General features: G+C 52.7%; 1 protein-coding gene across 2 annotated transcripts in view; it reads left to right on the top strand.

Annotated features, from left to right (window-relative positions):
- Window positions 1–1136: 1136 nt before the first annotated feature.
- The window catches only part of Nos1 (nitric oxide synthase 1), a 142270-nt gene continuing 118663 nt past the window's right edge, over window positions 1137–24743 (top strand). Inside the window, exon 1 of one of the 2 annotated variants that reach the window (XM_058579887.1) lies at window positions 1137–1324. The gene's annotated coding sequence lies outside the window, so the exon portion shown is untranslated. Of the gene's footprint in view, window positions 1325–12816; window positions 12929–24743 lie in introns of those variants that run through there. The other variant, XM_058579888.1, reaches the window with a different exon arrangement.

Here is a 24743-nt window from a genome sequence, read left to right on the forward strand (position 1 = left end):
GGCACACCTCATCCCTACCCTCTGGGGCAGTACTGCCGGACATTGTTAAGGCTACTTGAAGGACATTCTGTTAACCCGTCTAGCCAAAACAGAGGATCTGACCACAGAGACCAGCAAGAGACCTGGGCCAGGCCAAGCATTTGGAACATTATCTCCAAATGACCAGGAGTGTTTGAACAGTGGATGTGACCCACACCTCAGTGTCTCAGCATGGAATGCTTTTAAAGGGCACCCGTCTGTGCCCGCGCCACCCCCCTCCAGTATTGCCATGAAATATTTCTGTCCTGATGTTGTTGAAACATGTCCCAGCAGTGAAACAGGCATAGATTCTTCACTCTTCTGTCTCACCGATGGCTGGGAAACCACACCAAATCCACATACTCAACACAATCGCACTTGCACCACCGGTAAACTCACATTCAAAACGTGGGGGTGGGATGCGAGGCCTGACCTCTTGTCGAGCGAGACAGCATTGTCACTCACGGAGTAAGAGTGGGCCGTGCGGCCGAGAGCATTTCTCTTTCTGTTTAAGAGCTTCATTAGCACAGATTTCTTTGGCTTCCAGAGGATTCTTTTGATTCACCCACAGAGGTGACTTGGTCTTCGGCCGCTCTCCCGGCCTGTGCTGGTGGAAATCCTCTGCTCACATGGCGTGGCGTGCCCTCCTGGGGCCTTTAACTGGGTTCATGGAGGACCGTTTCTGTGCTTCATTCGCAGTCTGCCCTTGCTCTTGTGTAGTAGTGACAGTGAGGTGGCTCAGCAGAGTCACTGTCACAACGCAGAACGGGCACCCGTAGTGGGGCTTAGAGATAAGAGAGGTACCAGTTAACCCAGAAAAGGATGCTGGCACAATTTTACAAATTAAAACACACGGTCACAGCACGAGTGTGGTGTTTTGGGTCCCTTGGGGGTGGATCCCAACCAGACAAATTCAAGTTCAAGTGCCTCTTACACTGCTGGGGAGCATGGATTCCAATGAGGGAGGATAACAAAGAGGTTTGGGCGCATTCGGGTTCCAAGCCGGGAGGGCTCCAAAGGCTGAAAGCAGAAAGAAGAATCTAAACAAAGTTCCTAGGAGAAACTAGGCGGGTTTGAACTTCAAGGCGACGCCCAAGGAACTGCCTTGAAGCTCCCTGACCTCCCAGTCCCTGGGCTGCCATCGGCCGTGAGGAAGGAATCCACAGGCAGCTGAGCAGGAGGAAACCTCAGCTCCTTTCCCCAAGCAGGCAGAGACCGCGACGTGGCTTCCCTTGGCTCGTCTGATCCTGGGTTGCTTCATCCGTCCGAGAGCCTGAGACCTTCCACCGCACTTGGCAGGGGATGGGTGAGTCCAGGACCGGGGCAGCCCCCCGCCACCCCGACCCAGCCTGACCGGTCCCTGAGCACATCTGGGCCATGTTTCCTAGACCAAAAGGGGAAAAATAGCATGAGTCCCCTCCTCTGGCCATTGTCAAAGCTGATCGCCAGGTGGCAAAACTTACGAGGTCGCAGTAAATAAACCCATGGCTGCAGCTGCTGCGTGGTTTGGACCATCCCAGCTCCGCCAGATTTCTCGCTATCTGCCTCTCCACCCATCCATGTCCCCACTTCCCCCAGCCTGTGAGGACTTCAACACGGGGGGGGGCGGCCTCAACCCTCTGTGGGGGCCACAGAGCCCTGGACAGTCTGGGGGAAGCCCACCGACCCTGTCTCAGAATAATGTTTTTGCATGCATAAAATAGAACACCCAGGATCGCAAGGGAACCAACTGTCTTGAAATATCGTCGTTGAGTGTTTATTTGAAAGAAGCTGAAGGGAGATGGTCATTTCCTGTGATACGGTTCTGTGTCTTGTTGTTAATACATTAATTAATGAGAGCCAGCCGTGAGCCTGAGAAATATTATATTTTGAAAATAAGGCTGAGCATAAATATTTCGCGATATTGGCAACAACTATAAGGTGATTTAAAAATACTTAGGACTCCCATTGGGGATATCATCACGGTTGCTGACAACAGATAGCACTGTGGCTTTGGGGCTCTCTTGGCAGTAACAGCAAATGCTAGATTTCAGGTAGAGCTTAGTAATAAAATGAAGATGTCACTTTTTCCCACCCAAGTTCAAGTCCCTCTGAAATACATTCTCAGACTCCTTACTCCAGATCGAACGTGCTAAATGCCTGCCCCACACATTCACTCTGTTCTTGACTTCATCCAACAGAACAGATTTATCTATATTTGTTCACTTCTTTGAGGTACAAACAGGCACCCAGTGAAAAAGGAATCCATTGAGAGAAAAATCTTTGCAATAGGAAACAGCTCGCTGCCCACCCCTTCCTGCTTTTATCCCGTGTCCCAGGGGCTCTCATTCTTAAGCCTCTATCTGCTTCCTTTGCATTATCTCTCCATCTCTGGGTACCACATTTACCCTCGCTATTTATTGAGGCACAGACCTAAGACCTTATCTATTGATATTTCTTGCCCTGTTCTCCCAATCTAGGTCTGGTTCTATTTTTAGCTCCACATTGGTTACTGTAGCAACTTTAAGAGATGCCATAACACACTTTTATTTCTTATTCCACCTCTTACAGGCAGTGTATTTTGACACCCACACCGTTTCAGGGGAGATGTCGGGGCTGCACTTGTTCCCACTCCCCATTCTTTGCCTTGTGGATGTTGACAACGGGATCTTTGCTTGGGTGGATCCCGCCCACCTAATATAATGATAAGCCCTTAGAAAGCAGGAACCTGCTTTGAATTCTCCTACGCAACAAAGCCATGATGCCTGGCCCATAGTAGGTGAGCAGTAAGTCTGCGCTCTGCCCTAGGGATATCGCATGAGAACAGTGACACATGCCTGTGATCCCAGGGACGCAGGAGGCTGAGGCAGGAGGATCACAAGTTCAAGGTCAGCCTCAGCAAGTTAGCTAGACCCTAGCCTCTGTTTGGGAAATGAGCTTCCGGCCTCTCTCATGGCCAGAGAGGGGAGTGGGAATGATATGATGCAGACCATCCCCCAATGAGAGGCCAAGGCACAGCCCAAGGGGACACTGTCACCCAGAATCATGCCCCACAAGAACTCTCTCTTGCTCTTGGGATCTGAACTTCCCATTAGAGCTTCTAGCCAGCTTCCTCGGGGAGAAGATCAGCCTTGATCTAAAGCATTAGCTCTCCTGCCATCAACACCGCTAGGCTTTAAACAGGTGAAATGTGGTCCCAGGAAAGGGGACAGCAAGACCAGAGGCAGCAGGCAGAGGGCTATTGGCTCCTGTTCCCAAGTTCAAAGCTTCCCTCCTGGGGCTGATCTTAGTTCAAGAAGAGAACCCATTTCCTGGGAAAGAGATCTTCCTAAAGTCCCCTCTCTTTAATCAAAACTCCTCAATAGTAATCCAGGACGCCCCAGTCCCTTGGGACCAAGTTCAAATTCAAATTCAACCTGAGTCTCTTTGCAATTGTTCCCTGGACTCTGGCCAAGTCGCTTTCCTTCCAGCTTAACCTTGCATGATCTGGCTTGAGAGAGGCACTTGCATTTCCCAGATCAGCAGGCGTCTCCTCTCCTTGCTCTGTAAGAGCTGCTCTCTCGGCTGGGGGCTCTTCTTGCCCGTGAAGCCTTCCCAACCATCTCTCCTGCCTTGGCCCATGAATCTATCTGCAGCACCTCTCCCAGCAGCCTTTCCAACCCTTCTGAATCACAGCCTCTTGTACTCCTCCCTCTCCTCTCCCGGAGATTACTTATGGACTCACTCATGTAGGATGCAAAACCCTTAAAGGTGGGGTCCTTGGGTTATTCAGTGATGGCCCAGCGCAATGCCTGGAAGTTGAGATGTTTCATAAAGATGCTCGTGATTGGCGTTTGTGTAGATAGATGTATTAAGGGATGGGTGGATTAATTGGTAGATGAAATGTTAGATAAATAACCGGAAGGATGGGATGGATACATAGGTGAGCAAAAGATTAGGGATTGGAAGGATGGGTGGTGTATGACCTTTTTATCCCTGGTGTAGTGGATATATGCATCAGAACATGTATCAAAGAGCTGGGCACAGTGACACATGCCTGTGATCCCAGCGACTCAGGAGGCTGAGGCAGGAGGATGGCAAGTTCAAGGTCAGCCTCAGGAAGCTAGCTAGACCCTCAGCAACTTTTGAAACAGGTCTCAAAAAAAATAAAATAAAAATGGTGGGAGATGTAGCTCTGTGGTAGAGCACCTCTGGGTTCAGCCCCTTGTACCATTAAAGTAAAATAAAAATGGACTGGGGATGTGGCTTAGTGGTAGAGCACCCTGGGTTTAATTCCCAGCACTTCACAAAAGAAAAAAAAAAATAAGTGTCATGGGATTACTTGATGGACTTCGTTGTGATGTAGCCAAGAAGTTCATGTCCCAATTTCTCCCCAGCTCTCTCTGTAACCAAGGGAAGATATTTCACTCTATAATGTCTCTGGGGCTCAGTGGTAGAGCCCTTGCCTGGCATGCATGAGGTCCTGGGTCTGATCAGCACTGCAAAAAAGAAAGAAAAAAAAGTCTCTGATTCTTCCTAAAACTTGTACTTCTGGAATGTTTGGGGGGCGCTGCATTTCAGCTGCTTAGCATCCACGGGGTAAGTTGGCCCTTCTTTGTATTTATTATTCAGCAACAAACATTTCCTAAGGACATATTACGCTCCAGTGACAATGGTAGGTGCCGGGGATGTGAAGTTGAAAAATCACCGCCTCCCGGGAGCTTCGAGTCCGGGGCAAGGGGCCGGTGCGCATGCGCATGGTTAATTGCGCAAGGACTCCAGCGCATTAATCATCGCCCGGGTTTATTGGGTACTTACTAGTAGGAGAATAAGACTCGGATGGAGAAAGAGGAGGATGCCTCTGGTAGTAGAAAGAACAAGCAGGAGACATCATCGCCTGGCATGCAAATTATAGGTGCCATTAGCTTCGTTTCGTACATGTACAAATTGAGGCTCCTGGGGGTTAAGTGGATATTTCAAGATCACATAGCTGATAAGTGGCAGAGCCAGAACAGCACATGTCCCCAAGACCTGGGCTTGCAATGGCTCCCTGGCCCTACCGTAGCATGCAGTAGAGCACAAAGGACAAGGGACAACCGTCCTTGGGAATACAGAAGGCAGCAAAGCCGACTCTTCTGAGGGGGACATGGGGACTTTGTCCAGCAAGCAACAACTGAGTGTGGGTGGGCTGCTCTGTGTACCTGAGGGATCCTCCCATGGACTCTGTCACCTCAGTGCCTAGCTTGCTGAGTGCTTGGACCAGGGACGGGGGTGCATTTCCTCCCTCGGTTACCCCACTCCATTCTCATAGATGACATGGTGCCAGGGTGGGACCAGCTTGGGATCGGATAGACCTGAGCTGAAATCCCAGTCCTCGGCCAGCTCTGGGACATCCAAGTGGCAGAGCTCAGTGACTTGCACACAGTAGGACTCAGTCACTGGTGGGTCCCTTGGCTTGAACCCTGGGCATGAGCAGCCTGCTCAGATATTCTTACCAGAAAGTCCCTTTATGCTCAGGGGACCCCTGTGAGTCTGATAACAGCAGAAACACACACCCACCCCCTGAACTGCGCTCACCACCTCGGGAGGTTGGCAGACCACCACCGGCCCAGACGCAGACTTCTTTTAGGACTAAAGTCTAAGTTATGAAGTTGCTCACGTTAGCAATTTATTAGTTTTTCACTGCTATAACTACAATACCTACAAGAACCACTTGAAAGGAGGAAAAGTTTATTCGGGGCTCACAGTTGCAGATGTCTCAGTCTGTGATCAGCTGACTCCATTGCTCTGGGGCCCAGGTGATGCAGAACATCATGGCAGAAGGGTGTGTGTGACAGAGGAAGGATGCTCAGCTCAGGACAGCCAGAAACTGAGGGTGGGGTGGGGGAGGGCTGGAAAAAAATTCAATCCAAGGCCACCCCACCCCTGTGACCTGCTTCCTCCAGCCATGCCCCACCTGGTTCAGCTACCAATGGATTGATCCAGCAAGTGGACGAGGTCAGAACCCTAAAACCCCACCTCTGAACCCTGCTGCATCGGAACTCATGCTTACAAAATATGAGCTTTGTGGGGGAGAGGGGGATATTCCTAGATCCAAACCATACAAGCATTTTAGTGATCTTGGATTCGGGAAATCTGAGGGCACCAGAGATGACCAGATTTGAAAGTTTCTCTATGGGCAAGCAAGAAAATGCTCTCGTTGGCTTGTGAATCGATAAAACCACCACCACCAACACTGTTTGGACCATTCCTGTGTTTCCCGTGTATGCATTAATTTTTAATAGTTATATATATAAAAGATATGCAACATGATGGCTTTGACGTATAACAAGTGAAATTATATTCAAGCAAATTAAAACATCCATAATCTCATACCATGATCTCAAACTGGATGTAATGGTGCACACCAGTCATCCCAGTGGCTTGGGAAGCTGAGGCAGGAGAATCCAGAGTTCAAAGCCAGCCTCAGCCAAAGCGAGGTCCTAAGCAGCTCAGTGAGACCCTGTCTCTAAATAAAATACAAAATAGGGCTGGGGATGGGGCTCAGTGGTCGAGTGCCCCTGAGATCAATCCCCAGTACCAAAAAAAAAAAAAAAAACCCATGATCTCAGTCACTGAATGTGTGTATGTGCACAGCAAGAATGCCTAAAATATACTTCTTATCAAAACCCCCCAAATATAGCTCAAAATTATTAACTGAAGTCTTCATACTGGGCGTTAGGTCTGTATCCAGCTTTATCTTGTACATCGGTGACCTCATATCTTTTGACCTACACCTCCCCATTTGCTCCACCCCAACCACCCTGGTAACCACCACTTGGTTCTCTAACTCTATATTCAGTAGCTCTCCCTTATCTGAGGGGAATATGTCCCAAGATCCCCAGTGAGTGCCTGAAATTGTGCATAGTACCAAACCCTATCAACACAGGTGTTTCATGACCCTTCATACCTATGATAAAGTTTAATTTATAAATCAGGCACAGTAAGAGATCATCTGCAATAACTAATAATAAAATAGAACAATTATAACAACCTAGTGTGGTAAAAGTTATTATACACGGATGAACTGTTTATTTGGGGGATTTTCCATTTCCTAGTTTGGGATCACAGTTGACCAGGGGCCATTGAAACCATGAAATGCAAACTTATAGGCAAGAGATTATTCTACTCAGCTTTTTAAACTACTCGACATGTGAGTGAAATCATGCAGTGTGTTTCTTTCTATGCCTGGCTTCTTTCAGGTAGCATAATGTCAGCTCTGTTAGTTTTTGAACAAATGAGGGAAGACCCCCTGTATGTCCATTTTACAGATGAAGACACTGAGGCTCAGAGAGGTAAAGTTTCTTGCCCAGGATCATTCAGGAAGCTGGATAGCCAGGACTTGAACCTGGGTTCATTTAATCCTAAAAGTCATGTTCTCCGTGTGAGAAGATTCTACCCAGGGCCAGCTGTTGCTCACACCCCAAGGATAAGTGTAGTAAGATGCATTGGACCAGAGCTCCCATGGCTAGATCAGAGGCCGGGTGGGTGCAGTGGGTGACTTGCACTTAGGCCTGCTCTGCTCCCAGCCTTGGGACAGCTGTGTGGGAAGCTGCCTGAGCTCACCCTCTCTGAGCATGAGTCCATGGCTAGCGAAGTCCTCTGAGGTTTCCAGGGCAGGATCCTCCAGGGGGCGCCACATGGGAGCTGCTTTTCTGGCCATGGCTGAGAACCCTGGGACGATACACCATCAACACCAGCACATGGGTGTCCCATAATTAGATGGTTGGTCTCATTCCTAGAATTCTGAGACTGTCGACAAACAGGGGAAACCAGTGAGCCATGGGGACATCTATAATTGATGGCTTGATGCCTTTGTCCCCTGGAAAGCAGCCTGCAATTGTGGGTTTTCTCCACCATGACTTTGATGGGCAGAGAAGGACCCTACTGACAGTCCGATGGGGGTGTCCTCCCACACAAAGCCACAAACCCACTGAAAAGGGTGCCTTCAGCCAAGGCCCCTCCTGGGGCCCAGCTGCCACCCCCAGGGCTGTTTGAACAATCAGCTCATGTTGAATAGAGCCTTTTTTAGGGGACACTGTTCCCACTCCCCTGTCCACCCACAGGGACACAGATTCAACAAGCACAAAGGCAGGCAGGAAGCAGTCCTGCTGTACTGAGGCGGGTCCTGCCTGGAACATTCCAAGCCATCCTTTCTGAAGCTCAGGTGTACTGTGGGACACCAGGCACGTGACTGTGATTTGGGGGCTCCCTTCCGAAATGTGAGGGACAGTGGAAGTCCACCTTGTGGTGGGAGTGCGGGGTATCAACCACCTTGGATGAGAGGCATGTTCGTCTCCTAGGGCTGCTGTGTTAGCCAGGTTTCCATCACTATAACAAAATACCTGAGATAATCAACTTATAAAGAGAAGATTTATTTTGGATCCCAGTTTTGGGGAGGTTCCAGTCCATGGTTAATTGGCCCCTTTGCTTTGAGCCTAAAGTGAGGCAATACATCATGGACAGGAGGGGGTGATACTCCTCCTCACCTCATTGCCAGGAAGCAAAAGAGCAAGGAGGGGCCCTGGTCCCACAATCCCCAATGACCTAAAGGCCTCCCACTAGGCTCCGCCTCTTAAAGGCCCACTGCCTCCCCATAGTACAACCCTGGGGACCAAGCTTCTAACACATGGGCCTTTGGAGGACATTCAGGATCTAGGCTACAGCAGCTGCCATGACACATTACCAAACTAGGCAGCTCATTCAGCAGAGCTCTCTTCTTTCCAAGATCTGGAGGCCAGGAGTTCACCGGGTGGATTTCATACAGAGTCCGTGAGGGAGAATCTGTTCCATGCACCTCTGCTTCTGGCAGTCCCAGTGTCTCTCAGGGTCTCTTCTCTAGCAGGTGGCCTTAGATTCTACAGGAAATAGCTGGAGAATGGAGAGGCAGCCACAGGGGCAAAGGGAGAGAGACGAAGTTTGCAGAACAGGGTGGCTCTGGGTCAAGGGGGCCTGGCAGCCATCGTGGCAGCAGACGAGAAAGACTGCTCTGGGTGCTGTGTGGGACCCTGTGGGGGTGTTAGAACCGGCAGAGCTAGTTCAGAGGTGTCCGCAGTGATCCTGGTGGGAGATGGCCGAAGCCTTTTCAATGGGGCTATGGAGTTGGGGCTAAAAATGGAGCCCGTTTCACCCCTAAACTCCCCATGTCACCTTGTCAGATGGCAAGGGCCAGAGAGGAGAGGTGGGGCACTATTTGGTGTCAATTCTGACCGTGGAGGAATTTGTTGGGCAAATCAGTTAAGCTGTTGGAGCGGTGGTTTCCCCACCCATAGAAAGTGTGTCACCTGGCCACGGTTGTCACCACAGCTCACAGGACCATCTACTCACAGCCCCATGAGGGGACATGAGAACATGTCCACAGGGACAGTGCCCGACAGCCCAAGGCCCAGCCCCAAGCCACTGGCATTGACATCTACCAACCGGTTATTCTCCAAGGACCCAAGGCCAGGTTCTGGGGACCTGGTGAGCAAGACACTGTCTCTACCCTTGAGGATGTCCCGGCTAGTTGGGAGGATTTTTGTGCAAAAGGAAAAGAAGAATTAGCCCGGCCTGGAGCGCTGCCCAGGCTGGGTGGGGACAGGCAGCAGAATGGCCTCTGTCCTCCCCAGCCGGCCACCAGCCTGGACGCAGAGCAGAGTAATATGATCGGGGCTGGAAATGTCTCCTTGGCGTGGAGGGACCGAGGGACAGTGTGTGTGTGTGTGTGTGTGTGTGAGTGTGAGTGTGTGTTGGGATGGGGACAGTTACCTAAATAGCCCAAGTCACGAGGCTCATGGACTGGGTTAGTGACAGCCACAGGGTCACGAGATTCACGCAGGAGTCACCACCAGAGCTGAGAAAGACGTCCAGGGCCTGACCTGGCCAGGAGCCATCCTGGGAAAGGTCAGGGGTGAAAATAGCCCAGACTGTCAGCAGCCGTGGCTGGCTTCAGGAAGGGACCCACGGGGTCTCTTCAACCAAACCCTACCACGCAGCTTCTGACCCTGACGCGGGCAGAGAAACCCCAGCCCAGGGCATGGGGTTGGTAACGGTGAAAAGCTGGACCCAGCATGATGCCCACTGGGAGAGAATAAGTAGAAGTTTCCATAATAATTGGACAATTTTAAAGAAAGTACTAGAACGAGGAGCATTCACAAGGACCAAATCACAGACCTATTCTGCAGGGCAAGAAAAGGAACTTAGAGAAGATGCTGAAATCATAATCATATTGATGCACAGCTGAACATGTGTGCCTATGCAGAATAATTCCATCCATACTTTATTGACATAGATATTCGTATATATCCACGGAGAACAACGTTGGAAAGACACTTGAGAGATTCTCAGTATCCAATCCCCCTGGGAAGCCCCGGGAAGCACTAATGTGGGCGGATATTTGTGTCACCTGCAGCAGATCATTTATTTTGACACTCCCCCTCTTCCATGTGACAAAATTATTTTAAGTTAATAATAAGTATTATTTTCATGGTTTGTTAAATTTTTTTATTTAAACCAATTATTTTTAAAGAATACACTTCAGTGTTAAAGATGCCTTCAAATTCAGCAAAACAGATCATGGAGGAACCAAAAATTGGGGCTTAATGAATACCCCCAAATTGTATGCCTCACGGCTCATGCTGAGCTTCACCCTTTTAAATTTTAAACACGGATGAATTTTAAACAGTGCTCTGAGTGGTGGCAAGGAATGATAGAAATAACTCTGGTGCGGTTTCTTTGTGCTATAATCACTATTTATTTTGAATCAACTGTTTAAACATAGGCAGATACGGTATCCAGAGATGGAAGACACACTAAGCCTGCAGTGACTTTGAGTGATTCCAAAATGTTATTAACTTTCAAACTTTCAAAAAAAAAAAAAACAATAATCATGCGTGGGTGAATCTCTCTGGTTGTGTCAGGGACCTGGGTGGACCTGGGGAGGCAGGTCTTTGAATTGGCATCCGCGTAAAATAGGGTGTTCATAAAAGAATACATTATAAAAATGTGTTGATTCAAATCTTATTATTAAAACTTAATAGTCATGCAGCAATGGTTTAGAAACAAAATATTCCCTCGGGGAATTTTCGACTTTTGACATTCTTTAGAATAGTCAGGGCATGGTGATAAGAAAAGCAAGGCTGACTTTAGCCACTTGTGCTATTGTTGGAAACTTTGCTACAGACAGACCAGCCTTTTAGTACCTGCATGCCAGGTGACCAGCCCCCTCAGCCTGGCCCTTGGTGTCCCATTGGGTTTGGATCTGGGAGTTAAAGAGGACTTTAGCTTTATCTCTCCTCATATGCTAATTTTTTTTTGCAGCAAGGGAGCTGAATGTGGATTCTGACCTCAAACTGCCTGGCTCCAATCCTGGCCCCAAAGCATGTTATTTTACTTCTCCTGGCCTCAGTTTCCTCACCTGTAATATGGGGCTAATAATGCCTAAATCATTCAGTGGTTGTGAGAATGTTATCGTTTGTTTAAAACCATAAAAACCCCTCCTGGCATAAATGCTACGTCTTGTGTTTAGAGGAATGTAGATCTATATAAAAATGAGATGCGATTTTAAAAAGCATTTCCTTAAACAAGCGCTGAAAGAAACTTCCCCCAATTTTTGCCAAGGTGGAGTAGGAAATGCGAGGGATGGTATTTTTATTCTTTGTGCTTTTTAAAAATTTCCAACCTTCCCTTTTGAGGCTGGGAAGCAGGGGCTGGTGGTCTCCTTGAAGCCCCAGAGACTGAGACAGGGCCCAACCCCCAGCTCACCCCCAGCTTTGCGCCTGAGGATCTGATTTCTGCGCAGGACACCTCTGTCCTGGCCCTTGACCGCCTGCGGCAGGACAGCAAGCAGCAGGTGTGTGTGTGTGTGTGTGTGTGTGTGTGTGTGTGTGAGAGAGAGAGAGAGAGAGAGAGAGAGAGAGAGAGAGAGAGAGCGCAAAATTTCTAAACCTGGAAGTGGGCAGGGGAGCAGCCGGGCTTCCAGAGAGGAAGGAGGAGCTTGGGCCAGGCTGGCAGGGGTGAAAGTGGCCTCTAGGATGCAGAGACAGGACAGGGACTGGGCCTGCAGGGCCGGCTCTGGGGCCTCCCCACCCACCTCTCTGTCCCTCTGCCTATTGGTTTCCATCTCTCCACCCGCCTTTCTATTGGCCTGTCTGCCTGTCCATCATCTCAGGCCTCTACTACGGGACTCATTCATTGACTCCACGGTCCCTGCTAAGCCCCTCCCTTGTTATGGGGCCCTGCTAGTCCTGGGGCAGGGGAGCCAGGAGAGGCTGGCGTTCTTGGGGTGGGGTAGGGGGGTCCCATAAATAAAAAGAACACCAGACAAGGATGTAAGGGCAGGTTGGGTGACGCCTGGGAGAACCACGCAGCCTGCCCCCTGTCTGCCCCACCCCCCCTGTCCTTACACTTCCCAGGCCGCCCAGCTTCCACCTGGCCAGTCCCCAGGGTTTTGCTCCACCAGAGGCCCCTTCTCAGAACGTCCTTCATTGTCACCCAAGTTCCCAATGGCAAAAATCCCCCGTACACCTGTGAAAAATACAGACTTCTAGAACCTTCCGGAACCATTCCGAACTGGAAGCCTGTCACGGGCAGAGGAGCCCAAGGCTAGTGAGCTGAGCTACCTCTACTCCCTTCCCACGTCCCCTGGGTCCCCTGCCCTCCGCCCGGAAGCCTCACCTGCAGCCCAGGATGTTGGGACAACTGGGCCAGGTGACAGGGCCCCAGGGACACAGATGGGCCCTTTCTCACAGCTGGGAGCCCTGGGGGAGGACTCACTAAGCCAGGAATCAGACCTGCTCCGTGCCAGGTTGCCAGGAACCCCGGAGACCAGGCCTCCAGGAGAGCAGGGACAGGGCTGTGCCCTCAGGACGGACAGCTCTGAGGAGGAGGAGGAGGAGGAGGAGCCCCAGAGGGGACCCAGCAGCCACAGAGCCAGGTATGAAGCCAGGGCAGGGGAGGGCCAGTCATTCTGCCTGGAGGGGAGGGGGCTCTGCCCCGACTGGGCCCTGGTGCTCTCCACCCTGGTGATCCCGGGCAGAGTGTATGCACTTGGTTAAGGAAAATACCCACCAGGGGGCTGGGACAGGCGGCTCGGAGTGGGCAGAGAGCCATGGGCAAGGTGATCCTGCAGCTAAGAATAGGGCTTCTCCGGGCTTGAGGGCCCCAGACCTCCCCTGGGGCTCGTGGCAGATGAAGGGAGGAAGGGATCCAAAGCAGAGTTTGAAAACCCACTGGTGCATCGCAAGGGCTTGCGGGCGCCTGGGAGGCCGGGTGACCCTGCCACCGTGCCGTGCCAGCATGCTGTCCCGTCCAGTGGGGACAGGATTCACTGGAAATGTCAACTCACGGGGGCTCCAGGTGGGGTCTGGGTCTGGGTCAGAAGTTGCATGTGATGTGATGAACATGGTCTGCTGGGGACCCTGCTCTGTGTCTTGGTGACATTTGGAGAGGACATTGGGGCCCACAGGTCTCAGCTCCACGGCCCCTCTGCCTTCCTCACCCTGTGGGGACGCTCTGAGCCCTGGGGACAGGTGTTCGCTGGCCCCATTCTCAGTGCCAGCCAAGCCGCCTTGCTCCTCACGTGCCAACCAGCCCCAGGCAGGGAACACCAGCCCCGGGCCAGGCACGAGGAAGCAGGGATGAGAATCACGTAAACCGTGGTGGAGACAGTGACGGTGACCACCTGCTGTCCAGAGACACTCCCCATGGGGCTCCTCTGTTAGAACGAACAGCCCCTGAGCTGGAGGGAAGGGTGCGCACAAGGAAGGGCGTTCCAAGCAGGTGGAGTCACAGGGACAAAGGTGCTATGGTGTCTTTAGGGCCACGGGGAGAATCCATCATGTGCAAAGTTTTGCTTCCAGATCAATCACGGCCACAGAAACCCTCCTCTTGGAGCCTGCTCCTGGGGACCCGGCCAGACAGCACCTCTTCCCGTCTCAGCCTCCAACTCGCCCTCCCTGCCCACCTGGCTCTCCCCATCCCTCCCCCTGCTCCACATCCCCTCCATGCCAGCTCACGGCCACCTCCACCACTGACTTGGGAGCAGATGGCGCCCTCTGGGCCAGAGAGCCCCCTTCCCGGTGATTTATGATCCTTGGTTGGGCGGTGTTATTTTTAGCCCTCTCTTGCCACCTTCTGCTGTCCTCAGCTAGGGAGGAGATTTTGCTTGGTTCTCTGAGCGCCCGAGGGGGTTATGTGAGTGGGTTTTCAACCAGACATAACTTGGTTCCCGCCCCCCCCCCACACTGGGTGACATCTGGAAACATTTTTGGTAGTCACAACTAGGGTGCAGGGTGCTGCTTCATCCCGTGGGTAGACACCAGGCACATTGCTAAGCTGCTGTTCATGGGGCAGGAGGCATTCATGGTCCCAACTTTGGAAGCAGGTTGAGGGGCTTCCCCAGAGGACCAGCCAGGAAGCAGCATGGACTAAGGCTCTGTTTCCCAGAGACCAGAAGTCAGTCCTGCCTCCGTGGATGCTTCAAGTCTGACAAATGTTGGGTTAGTGATGGTTCCTTGTAACTGTCTCCTCATGATGTATCGGTCAGCTCTTGCTGTGTAACAATTTATCCTTTCAATGTAAATGGCCTATTACATAAAGTTATTTAAGTTCAATTCTGCAAGTTGGCAGTTGGGTCTGGTTGGGAGGACTGATGCATCCAATCTCAGATAGTCTTTACGTGCACCTGTGGCCAGCTACCAGGGTGGCCATAGGCTCCCTGATCTAGAAGGTTCTTTGCCGAGATGGATCATCTCTGCTCCAACTATTCCTTCCTCCTCCAGCAGGTGAGTCAGAATCTGTACATGCAAGAGAAGAGTTACAAGGACTCTTGAGTCCTACACTGGGAACTGGGAAACGTCACCTGTGTGGTATTCTATTGCTCAAAGCAATGACATTATCAGCTCAGATTCAAGGGAAGGTGAAAACAGACTCCCACTCTTCGAGGAAGGAGTCACACAGAATCGTCACTGTGTTTGCCATCGACCACGATGACATTTTCCTTCTAGGCTGGCGTCACATAGGTATTTCGTAACTGCAGTGCCTAATCTGGCTCTAACAGATTGTTAGTTACTTAGCCGTGTGGCCTTGGGCAGTTACCTAACCATTCTGGGCTTTGGTTTCTTCGCTTATATCATGGAAAATCACGCTTATCTTGCCCAATAAGATCTAGAGGGAGAGGATATTTTATGATCAGTCCTTGAAACAGAGCCAGGCCTGGCTGCTCCGGCTGGGCGTGTGCGTCTGTGTCCCACAGTACAGTCCTCTGTAATCCATCAAGGCCTGGCCATCCCTCAGTAGATCTCTCCTATTTTTCCAAGAAAAACCCAAGAGGTTTGGCTGGAAACTCTCGGGATCCTTTCACTCGAGTCCAGGAGCCCCTTGTGGATTCGTCATTTGTTCTGAAAGCAAACCTGGAGATTCCCTGACCGACACAGCCTCGGGGAAGGCCCCTCCTGCAAAGCTCCATCACGTTCAACAGACACGGCCAGGCGGCTCGGGGACGTACCGGAGGCCACCAGCTCCCAGGGAGCAGGAGAGAGCTGTGTCCTGACAGCGGGGGGCGGGGTCTGTGCAGGAGTCTCGGCCAGCTCAGTGCCCCGCGTCCCTTCAGGGGACCCTGGTCTCCCCGCAGCAAGCGTGTCACCAGCCTGGGGAAGCCGAGGCCAGACATTAAAAGAAGAAGAGAACGAGGAGTCCAGTCTTTGACCTTCGTGTTCCTCGAATGAGCTCTGCCACTTAGTTAGACCGCCTGGTCCTGGTTATGAAGTGTGGACTTGGTAAGGCAGGACCTGTGACTTGTCACCTCCTGTAGGCTAAAGTTCTGAGTACCACGGCACTGGGGGCTGGGTTACGATGTAGGAACCATGGGGGGGGGGGCGGCGTGGAAATGTACAGCCAGACCACTGAGAAAGAAGGTTCTGGAACTTTCCAAAGTCACCCCAAAGTGAATGGCATCACTGGGATTCGAACCCAGGCAGACATGATCATAATGATGATGGCGGTTACTATTCGACTTCCTGTCCTTCTACGAACTCTGTGAGCCATTTCACCAAGGAGAACCTGAGTCACACGGAAGTGAAGTGACTTCCCCTGAGATCACAGAGGCAGCAAAGATCAGTACCGGCTAGGATTCGCACCCAGGGCTGGCTAAGTCTCGGCTATGGTGCTGTGACCGTCCCCCTGGGGTTGAGCCCTCTGGGAAAGCTCATGAGATGAATGAGCCGGTGGGTGAGTGGGCGGGTCTCAGTTAAAGAACCTGAGCTCAGAGCAGCGGGTCCCCAGGGACGGAAGAGTGGCAGGACATGCAGATGGCCCCCAGGCAGACCCCTGGGAAAAGCACTCCCTTCCTACCAAGACCCCTGGAGACCCCTGCTGGCCCCTGCTTCTGGGTGTGGCACCGACACCTTTCCTGGTGGGGAAGGGAAGAGAGCCACTTAGGGGAATGTGTCACCCTCTGCCTGCAGAGAGGCCACCAGACTCTGGGTGAGGCTTAGTAATGACCCCTGACCCCCACACACACAGAACAGCCCGGAGCAGCTAGGAAGGCAGGTGACAAATCAGGGTCTCCTTCTCCATCCCCCAGAACAGAAAGATGCCCTCTCCCTCCTGAAGGCAGGGTTTAAACCACATCGTCCCCCGTGCTGTGTAGGTCCCTCCACCCTGCTAGTCCTCTGTATCCTCACGGGGGCCTACCTTTATCTCCCACATGGAGAGGCTCACGTGGCCCCTCTCCCCTGCTCAAAGCCTCCCCTGGCTCCCCGGCAACCTCAGAATTAGGCCTAGAGTCCTCCCTGTGGTCCACGAGGCCTGACCCCCACCCCGAGACCTTGGGGTCTTCCCCTCCCCTGCCACAGACTCCATGCTATCTCTCCCCCACCCCGAGCACACTTGTGCCTCAGGGACTTTGCACGTGCTGTTCCTGCTGCCTGGAGACCTCCTGCCCCAGGTAGGCTCAGGTCTTATTCTCCCAGCTCCAGTGGGTCTCTGATGAGGTGTCTTCTCATCAAGGAGGCTTTACTGGCCACCCCAGCTTCCCTGTCCCCTCTGCCTGTCCCTTGTCCTGGTTTTCTCCCTAGCACTATTACCCCCCTGACGCTGCAGAACATCAGCCTCATGATCACAGGGCCCTGGTGTGTGTTTATTCTGTGTCTCCAGAACCGAGCCCAGGGTCGGGCTCTTCGTAGGTGCTCAATAAACACTTATTGGACAAATGAATGAAAATGACTATTAGAGTAAGATGAATGGCCCTGTTTCACAGAGGAAGAGTCTGAGGTTCAGAAGAGTCTGAGGTTCTTGACACACGGGAGTCTCAAATGTCCTCCCCCCCCCAAAAAAAAAGATAGAAGAATCCAAATGAGGAAGAAGACAGTTTTACAGAGTACCTGATATCCTGGCATAGAGTCCTCTGTTGTTGACATTTTAGACTCTTTCTTCTCTCTGGTCAATAACTCCTTGACTCTCCTGTATATTTATGTCTTTTTCCCCCTGGATCTGCTTATTTCCTTAAGATTTTATTTCTTCTCTCCTTTCCTCAGTTTCCCAGTTTCGTTCACTGGATTCTGCAGGGCTTACGTTCAAATATCAGCATCAACGATGGCTTTCTTGAACAGATCTCACTTTAATCATCTTTCCATCTGTGTGGTCGGTGACCACATTTCAAAACTAACGCAGATTGATTTTCTTGTTTTCCTGGTTCCGTTGCTCGATATCTGTTATCAGACCCCCCATCTCCTCACATTGGGCTTCTTTATTTTGATTCATTGCTTGATCAATGGGGCTTGCCTTGGAAGTTTTTGTCATTATTATTGAGGACATGCATGTGGCCAGCTTGTGACATCTGAGAAGGTGTTTCCAGTCCCCGGAAGGTGCCTTAGTCGTGAGAGGTAATTAAAGAGGGAAGAGAGCTCTTGGATGTGGTCCGTCACCTAGGATTGGTGGGTCCAGAGACGTTGCTGCTGTGTGTGTGTGTGTGTGTGTGTGTGCACACGCGCACGTGCTCACTGAGCTATCAAAAACCTTCAGCAACATGCAGAAATCTATGTGAACCACTCAATAAAATGCTTTGACAAATTATTTACTCATCAACCCATCCACCAGGTCGTGGCATAAAACATTTCCATGTTCCCCGGTGCCCTTTCCAGCCCTCCCTCTACCCCCAGGTGCAGTCCAGGTTATGATAAGAGCAGAATTTAGCTCCACCTGTTCCTGAGCCGCCCGTGACTGGCAGCCCGAGGTGTAGACCCCGGGTTTGACTTCTTCCTCTCAGTGTTCGGCCGTTGAGCTCCCTGGGTGTGTGACATCTAGAACCGGTCTCAGTCAGGATACTACTTTTGAGGCTCAGTAGCCTACGGTTTGTCCATTTTTCCTGGTGGTGGACACTGTGGGTGGTTCCAGCCTAGGATGACCGCTGGGCTGCAGGTCTGGGTATAGATGCTGGGTCCGTCTCCCCAGGAGGGCAGGGAGCCGTGGGACAGCTGGGCCACACAGAAGGCGCGTGTCCTAAGAAGCTGCTGACAGTTTCCCTGCATGGTCCTACATCCCGCCACCCGCCTAGGAGGAACCCTCTTGGGCCATGTCCTGGTCAGCACGCAGAGCGGCCAGGTGTTTAAACGTCCTTGCCTCGTTTCCTCGTCACCGTGCTGCTGGGTGTGACGGGAGGGCCTGCTGTGGCTTGGGGACGAGGGAACGGATCCGACTTTCACGTGCTCACGGGACACGGGAGCATCTTTCTGAAACGTCGCTTTGCCGAGGGACATCTCTGGCCTTTGGTCCTGAGCCCTGGAAGCCTACAGAAAGCCTGGGGGAAGTGACCTGCGTGGTCATGCCGTGAGTCATGGTTCAGGGTTTTGGGGTGTCTTTTTTGGGGGGTGTTTTCTTCATTTCCCCCCTTGTCTCTGAAACTTCCTGACAGTGATTCTTGATGCATGTGTCTGGAGCTCACTCAGCTCCGTCGACTATAGACTGAAACCTCAGGTGGCTCTTCTATTCTTATTTCTTATCACTTTTCTCTCCCCGTTATGTCCCCTTTTCTGGAAGGCCGGCTGTGACCTTCCTCAGTCTTGAGAGGACATGAACCACAAGTAGCGAGAAGTTGGGGAGGAAATGGAGATTGTCACAGCTGGACATTTCTGGTTTGGGATTCCAGCCACTGAGCCCCCAGGGTGGGGACCATCGTCCCGGGCAACCCCACCAGGAGGCTGAGATTGGAGTCCAGAGCCGCCTCTTCCCTGGTGAGTCCAGGCCTCCGAGCCTGGCTCCTGTCCATGGCGGCCACCCATGAGTCAGCTCCCCACGGAGATTCCCTCCCACACGGCATTCCCTGCCACGGTGGTCCCTCCTGTGTCCTCCCCAGCTGGATCTAAGTGGACCTGTCGGATCTGCCCCCTTCATTCCTGACAGTGCCGTGACCTGGGTCTCTTCCTCCTTCACACTTGACCTCGTGCCAATGCGTTCAGAGCCCCTTTCAGTCCAGTCCCTTGTGCACTCTGTTTCGCATGAACGACATGAAGTCAGGGGCGCCGTGGACGCCAGCTTCCCCGGTTCCCCCTGATCCAGCCTGGCCCCGGGGTCTTTTTCCCCCCTGTTAATTCTGAAGATGACGTCCTAAGAGCGATGCAGCTAGATCCCGCTGGAAAAGCACCATCCCACCCAGAAGCCCTTTTTCCCGTCCCCAAAGCCACACGAAGCTGTCATCTCATTAAACCGAGATCAGATGTCACCTGGGAAGGCGCCCTTTGTGTTTTCTCTGCCCGGGAGCCTCTTACTAGATCTGCACAGCGCACAGGACCCCGTGCAGCCGGGCGCTCACCCCGCCTGGGCCCGCTTTGCTGCCAGGACCGAGGCGTCTGCAGGTTTTGAGGAACAGGGAGAGAAGTCAGGTTGGAAGTTCTGACTCCGTGGAAGGGTTTGTGGCTATAGTGAGGGGAGGTCCCTGGGGTGACGAACAACTTGTGTACATTGATACAGCAGGAGTAGGAGCCGTTTATTGCAGGACAGGAGCAGTATTTATACATTCCACACAGCTTATCTAATTAGCATAAACTAGATACATCAGTCAACCAATAAGGAATCTCCACACTTAATGGCTGGCTGGCGTTACTTCACAAACCACTCCCTCTGGCATTTTGCCAGGCGCCATCCAGACTTGTTTACAGACTCTAACAGGTCCCCTGCCGCCCAGCTACTTCCCACCTCCCGGGAACATCTCGCCGTTCACGGGCCCCACTGGGTCCCTCAGTGCTTCCCCACACACGGCCTCCGCGGGCCTCTGCCCGGGGGTCCTGGCCTTCTGCTGTGGCCAGGCTGAACCCAGGTCCTGGGAGGGGTCGCTCCTTCTCCTTCAGGCCTCTCATGGAGCCCTCCCTCCCCTGGGTGCCGCGTCCCTTCCCTGTCCTAGCCACACCATGGTGCTCACCCCCCGCTGTGCCCCGAGGCTCCCCGGGTACACCGACCCCCTTCCCAGGGCTCCCCGCACGTTCACGGGCGTGGGGAAGGTAGACCTGGCCCCGTCTCCTGCCGGGGGCTGAGGGGGGCCAGGCTGCTGGTCTCTGCGTCTTCATAGCCCAGTTGGCTCAGTGCCTGGCCATCACTGTGGGGGACCACCACCGTGGGGGACCTTCACTGTAGGGGACCACCACTGGATTCTGAAGGAGCAGAAGGAGCGATGGTGGGTGAGGAAGGATTAAGGGATGGGCAGGTGGAGGGTCTGCCAGATACATGGACTGACAGAAGGAAGGAGGTACAGATGTATGGATGAGTAGGGGTGCCGCAGTCTGGCTGGGCACAATCAGGAGCCACTTGTCAAAAGAAACTAACTTTATTTTTAGAACCACACACGCCAAACAAAACAGCCTCTCAGGAAAAACCCTCAGAGCCTCAACTGCCACCACCAGCTTTCCACAAGCCTCTCTCTCCCCCACAAGCTTCTCTCCACCTCCCACAATCCTCCTGCTCTTGAGGCCGATTGGCTGGGTCACGTGGGCGGAGCCAAAAAAGTCCCCCAATGAGCAGCTCCGTGGTCTGAAAGGGCAGGGAAACAGCCCAATGAGCATCACCTCAGAGGAGCCAATCAGCTAGATGTTGCTGGGGCCGCTGTGAGCCAATCATCAGCCGGCAGCTGGAAGTTTGCTGGGGCCCCTTCGGCTGTGGCTCTCAACATAGGGGGATAAATGGTGATGGATAAGTGGATAGATAGGTAGGGGATGGAGGGGAGGAGGAAGGAGGAGAAGCACAGATGGGTGGATGGATGGATGGGCGGGTGGATGGGTGGGTGGATGGATGGATTGATCAATGGATGGATGGATGGATGGGTGCTGCGTCCCTTCCCTGTGCAGCCTCACCCTCCCTCAGCCCCCAGCAGGAGACAGGGCCAGGTCTACCTTCCCAACGCCCGTGATTGATTGATTGATCAATGGATAGATGGGTGGACAGATGGTTAGATAGATGGGTGGTTGGGTGGAAAGTGAGTAGAAGTCTGGGTGGGTGGGTGGAGAAGGGAGTGGGTGTTTGGATGGGTGAAGGTGAGTAGAGTTGGGGGAAGGGGTTTGTACAGGAGGTGCTGACCTCAGCCTTAGCCTCTTCTCAGGGGTTCACTTCACCCCCTCTTGACCTACGGCCCGGCTACCCCCATTTCACAGGTGTGAAGTAAATCCTGAGAGCAGACTCGACTCCCTGAACACTGTGAGACCATGGAGGGAACAAGGATGAGACTCAGAACCCTGGACTCTCATCATGTCCTCCACACTGGGGCTCTTTGCTGAGCACGGTGGTGCATGTCTGTCATCCCAGCAACTCGGGAGGCTGAGGCAGGAGGATTGCAAGCTCGAGGCCAGCCTCAGCTAATTAGTGAGACCCTGTCTCAAAATAAAACGAAAAAAGGGCTGGGGATGTGGCTCAGGGGTTAAGTACCCCTGGGCTCAATCCCTGGTAACCCCCCCCCCCAAAAAAAAAATTGGGGCTCTAAACCAGGGGCCCTTGGATGAGACTTCAGTGTCCATGAACCTTCTCAAGTGGTACGAAAGCTAAATGCATTGGGGAAATTTCCTGGGGAGAAATTCTGTAGCTCTCTCCATATTCCCAGAGGAACCCGTGATCCCCAACAGCTGAAGAGGGACACTGGTGTTGTGCAGGGGTGACACGGGCCGCACTGTCTCAGCCAGCCCCGGTGCGTCTCCCTAGGGGGCAGGTGCCGCGGTCAGCAGCCAGGTCCTTGCTGGCTCCGTGGCCTTACCCTCACACCCTCTTTCTTTCCCTCCGTGGTTCATTCCTACTTTGGAATTAGGTGACACCCTTCCCACTTGTAGGTAAGAGAACGGATGACCAGAGAGGAGTCGAGGGAGCTCACCTTGCTCAAGGAGATGGAGCTGTCGCAGGGGTCCCCTGGGTGTAGGTCCAGGCACAGGGCCCAGGACTCGGCTTTTCTGCACATCCCCCTTCGATGGCCATGCAGCTCTTTCGGGTACCAACTCTGAGAGCCACGGTATAGAAGGAGGTTTTCCTAAGAGGGGGGACACGGGAAGGGCTGGGGTCGGGGCTGAGTAGCCACGTACCCAAGCTCCCCCTCAGACCTCACTTGATGTGCTCGCTCTGAATCAGGCTCAGCTCAGACCCACCAAGTGCATTTATCTGAAAGGCATGCGCTTGACCCTGCACATCCGCCACCCGGCACCCTGCCACCTCCCCCGAGACCCCCACCCATAGCTCACTCCACGGACACCCGGTATTCTTTTTTTTTTTTTTTTTTTGGTACTGGGTATGGAATCCAGGGGTGCTTAACCATGAGCCACATCCACGGCCTTTTTTTTGTTTACATTTTATTTAGGGACAGGGTCTCTATGAGCGGCTTAGGGCCTCACTAAGTGGCTGAGGCTGGCTTTGAACTCACGATCCTCCTGCCTCAGCCTCCGGAGCTGCTGGGATGACAGGCATGGGCCACTGCGCCCGGCTGGGTAACCAGAATTCTGACTCCTGCCACTGTCCGTGGCTTCCCTCCCCTTGATTTGAAACAGTGGAACTCCGTGACCTGTCCTCTTGGTGCCGCGGCTCCCTAAGGATAGATGGGCTTTCTATCTTCTGTTTCTCACTCTGAAAACTCAGGTTGGAGACCGTGTCCATGACCCCTGCCCTCTCTGTGCCTCTCCCTCTGTGTCACATGCCCGTCCCAAAATCTCCTCTGGCATCCCGTGACCCCTGGCCAGACCAGGGCTTGTAGGACCCCTGGAAGGGGAGGCGTTTGTTTTACAAATGGGGAAACCGAGGTCGAGGCGGGTTAGACTCACGCGCTCTGAATTCCACCGTCGGCCAGCAGGAGCCACAGGTGGTTTCAGATCCAGGGCCTGCCCCGCCATCTTACCTCCTGATGGAAACTGTGATGCCTAGTGGGTGTTTGTTGATTGACTAAAGAACCCCTTCGCCATGCCTGTCTCGCCAGTCACTGGGGTTGGTGCCTTACCTGGGCCTGGATTAATTCCCATGGTGACCCACAGCCGGGCCAGCTGGGCTCCCTGGTGGGCAGTGGATTTCGTCACCCCGTCGTGGACCCGGCTGGGCTCATGCCTGAGCTGATCACTTTGGGAAACTGAGTCCTCAGGCCTGGAGATCGGGCCCAGTGACCAGTGCCACTTGCAGCCACCGAAGGCTGAAAGCACAGCTGGGGACCCCTGTGGCAGTTGAGCCACCAACAGTATTTATTCTGGAAATAGAGATAAAGAGGGATGCCAACACTGTGATTTTTTTTCTCCCCTAGATTTTTGAAGAAGGAAAGAGAGAGAGAGAGACAGAGGGGGGGGGGAGAGAGAGAGGGAGAGAGACAGAGGGAAGAATGGGGGAAATGAGCCTAATTATAAATAAGAGTGACTTGAAGTTAATGATGACTCAGTTTTTAAATTGGTGTTGGACGAGAGCAAGAAAGAACAGGGCAATTAGGAAGGAACGAGGAGCTTCAAACACAGGAGAAGAGCGGGTGAGGGGCCGTGGGGAGGCCAGGCTGGAGGGACGCAGTGGTCCTCGAGGCCAGGCCGGGTGGCGTCCCACGGGGAGCCGCACAAGGGGGCTCAAGTGTTGTGCCAACAGGACCCGAGCCTCATGTCACGCCAATCTAGGGTGCCGCCATGTCTCATCTGGAACCCTGAGGGGCCTCAGGCACCCAGTGGAACCCTCTAGACAAGTGACCGCCATTCCCTTGTTCTAGAGTCTTCTGTGGGCTTCCCAGTGCATGCCAGGTAAAATCTAGACGTCCAACGTTGACCTCCAGGTTCTAGTCTGAGTGATGAGCTGATGTCCACCTGTCCAGCCTCATCTCAAGTCACGCGGCCCCTCATTCATACATGTCGGGACTCTGGCCCCCAAGCTTGTTCCCACCACAGGGCCTTTGCCCACACTGCTCCCTCTGCCTGGACCACCCGTGCTTCACACGAGGAACCGGGGTATTCCTTCTCGACCTTTAGGGTCCAAATGTTACAGAAGACCTAGCTGAAGTAAGCCCCGCCCCACCATCTTCTCTCTGTTCTCCAGGACACTTCTTCATATTCCTTATCAAGGCTTGTCATGTGGCTGTGGTTCACTTGTTCTCTTTTATGCTGTCTTGTTTCTCCTCTGGACTATGAAGGAGGGGACTTTAGATTTTTATTTGCCAAAGTATTTCCCTGGAGCCTAACACAACAAACTATGCATAGTAATCAGGAAAGTCTCTTCCTGAAGGCTGCTTCAGGCATGGCTGGATCCAGGAGATCATCATCCCTGGGGAATCTTTC

This window comes from Marmota monax, unplaced genomic scaffold (assembly GCF_021218885.2).
Source record: "Marmota monax isolate L192 unplaced genomic scaffold, Marmota_monax_Labrador192_F-V1.1 WCK01_AAM20220418_F8-fsc00092, whole genome shotgun sequence".
Classification (NCBI taxonomy): Eukaryota; Metazoa; Chordata; class Mammalia; order Rodentia; family Sciuridae; genus Marmota; species Marmota monax.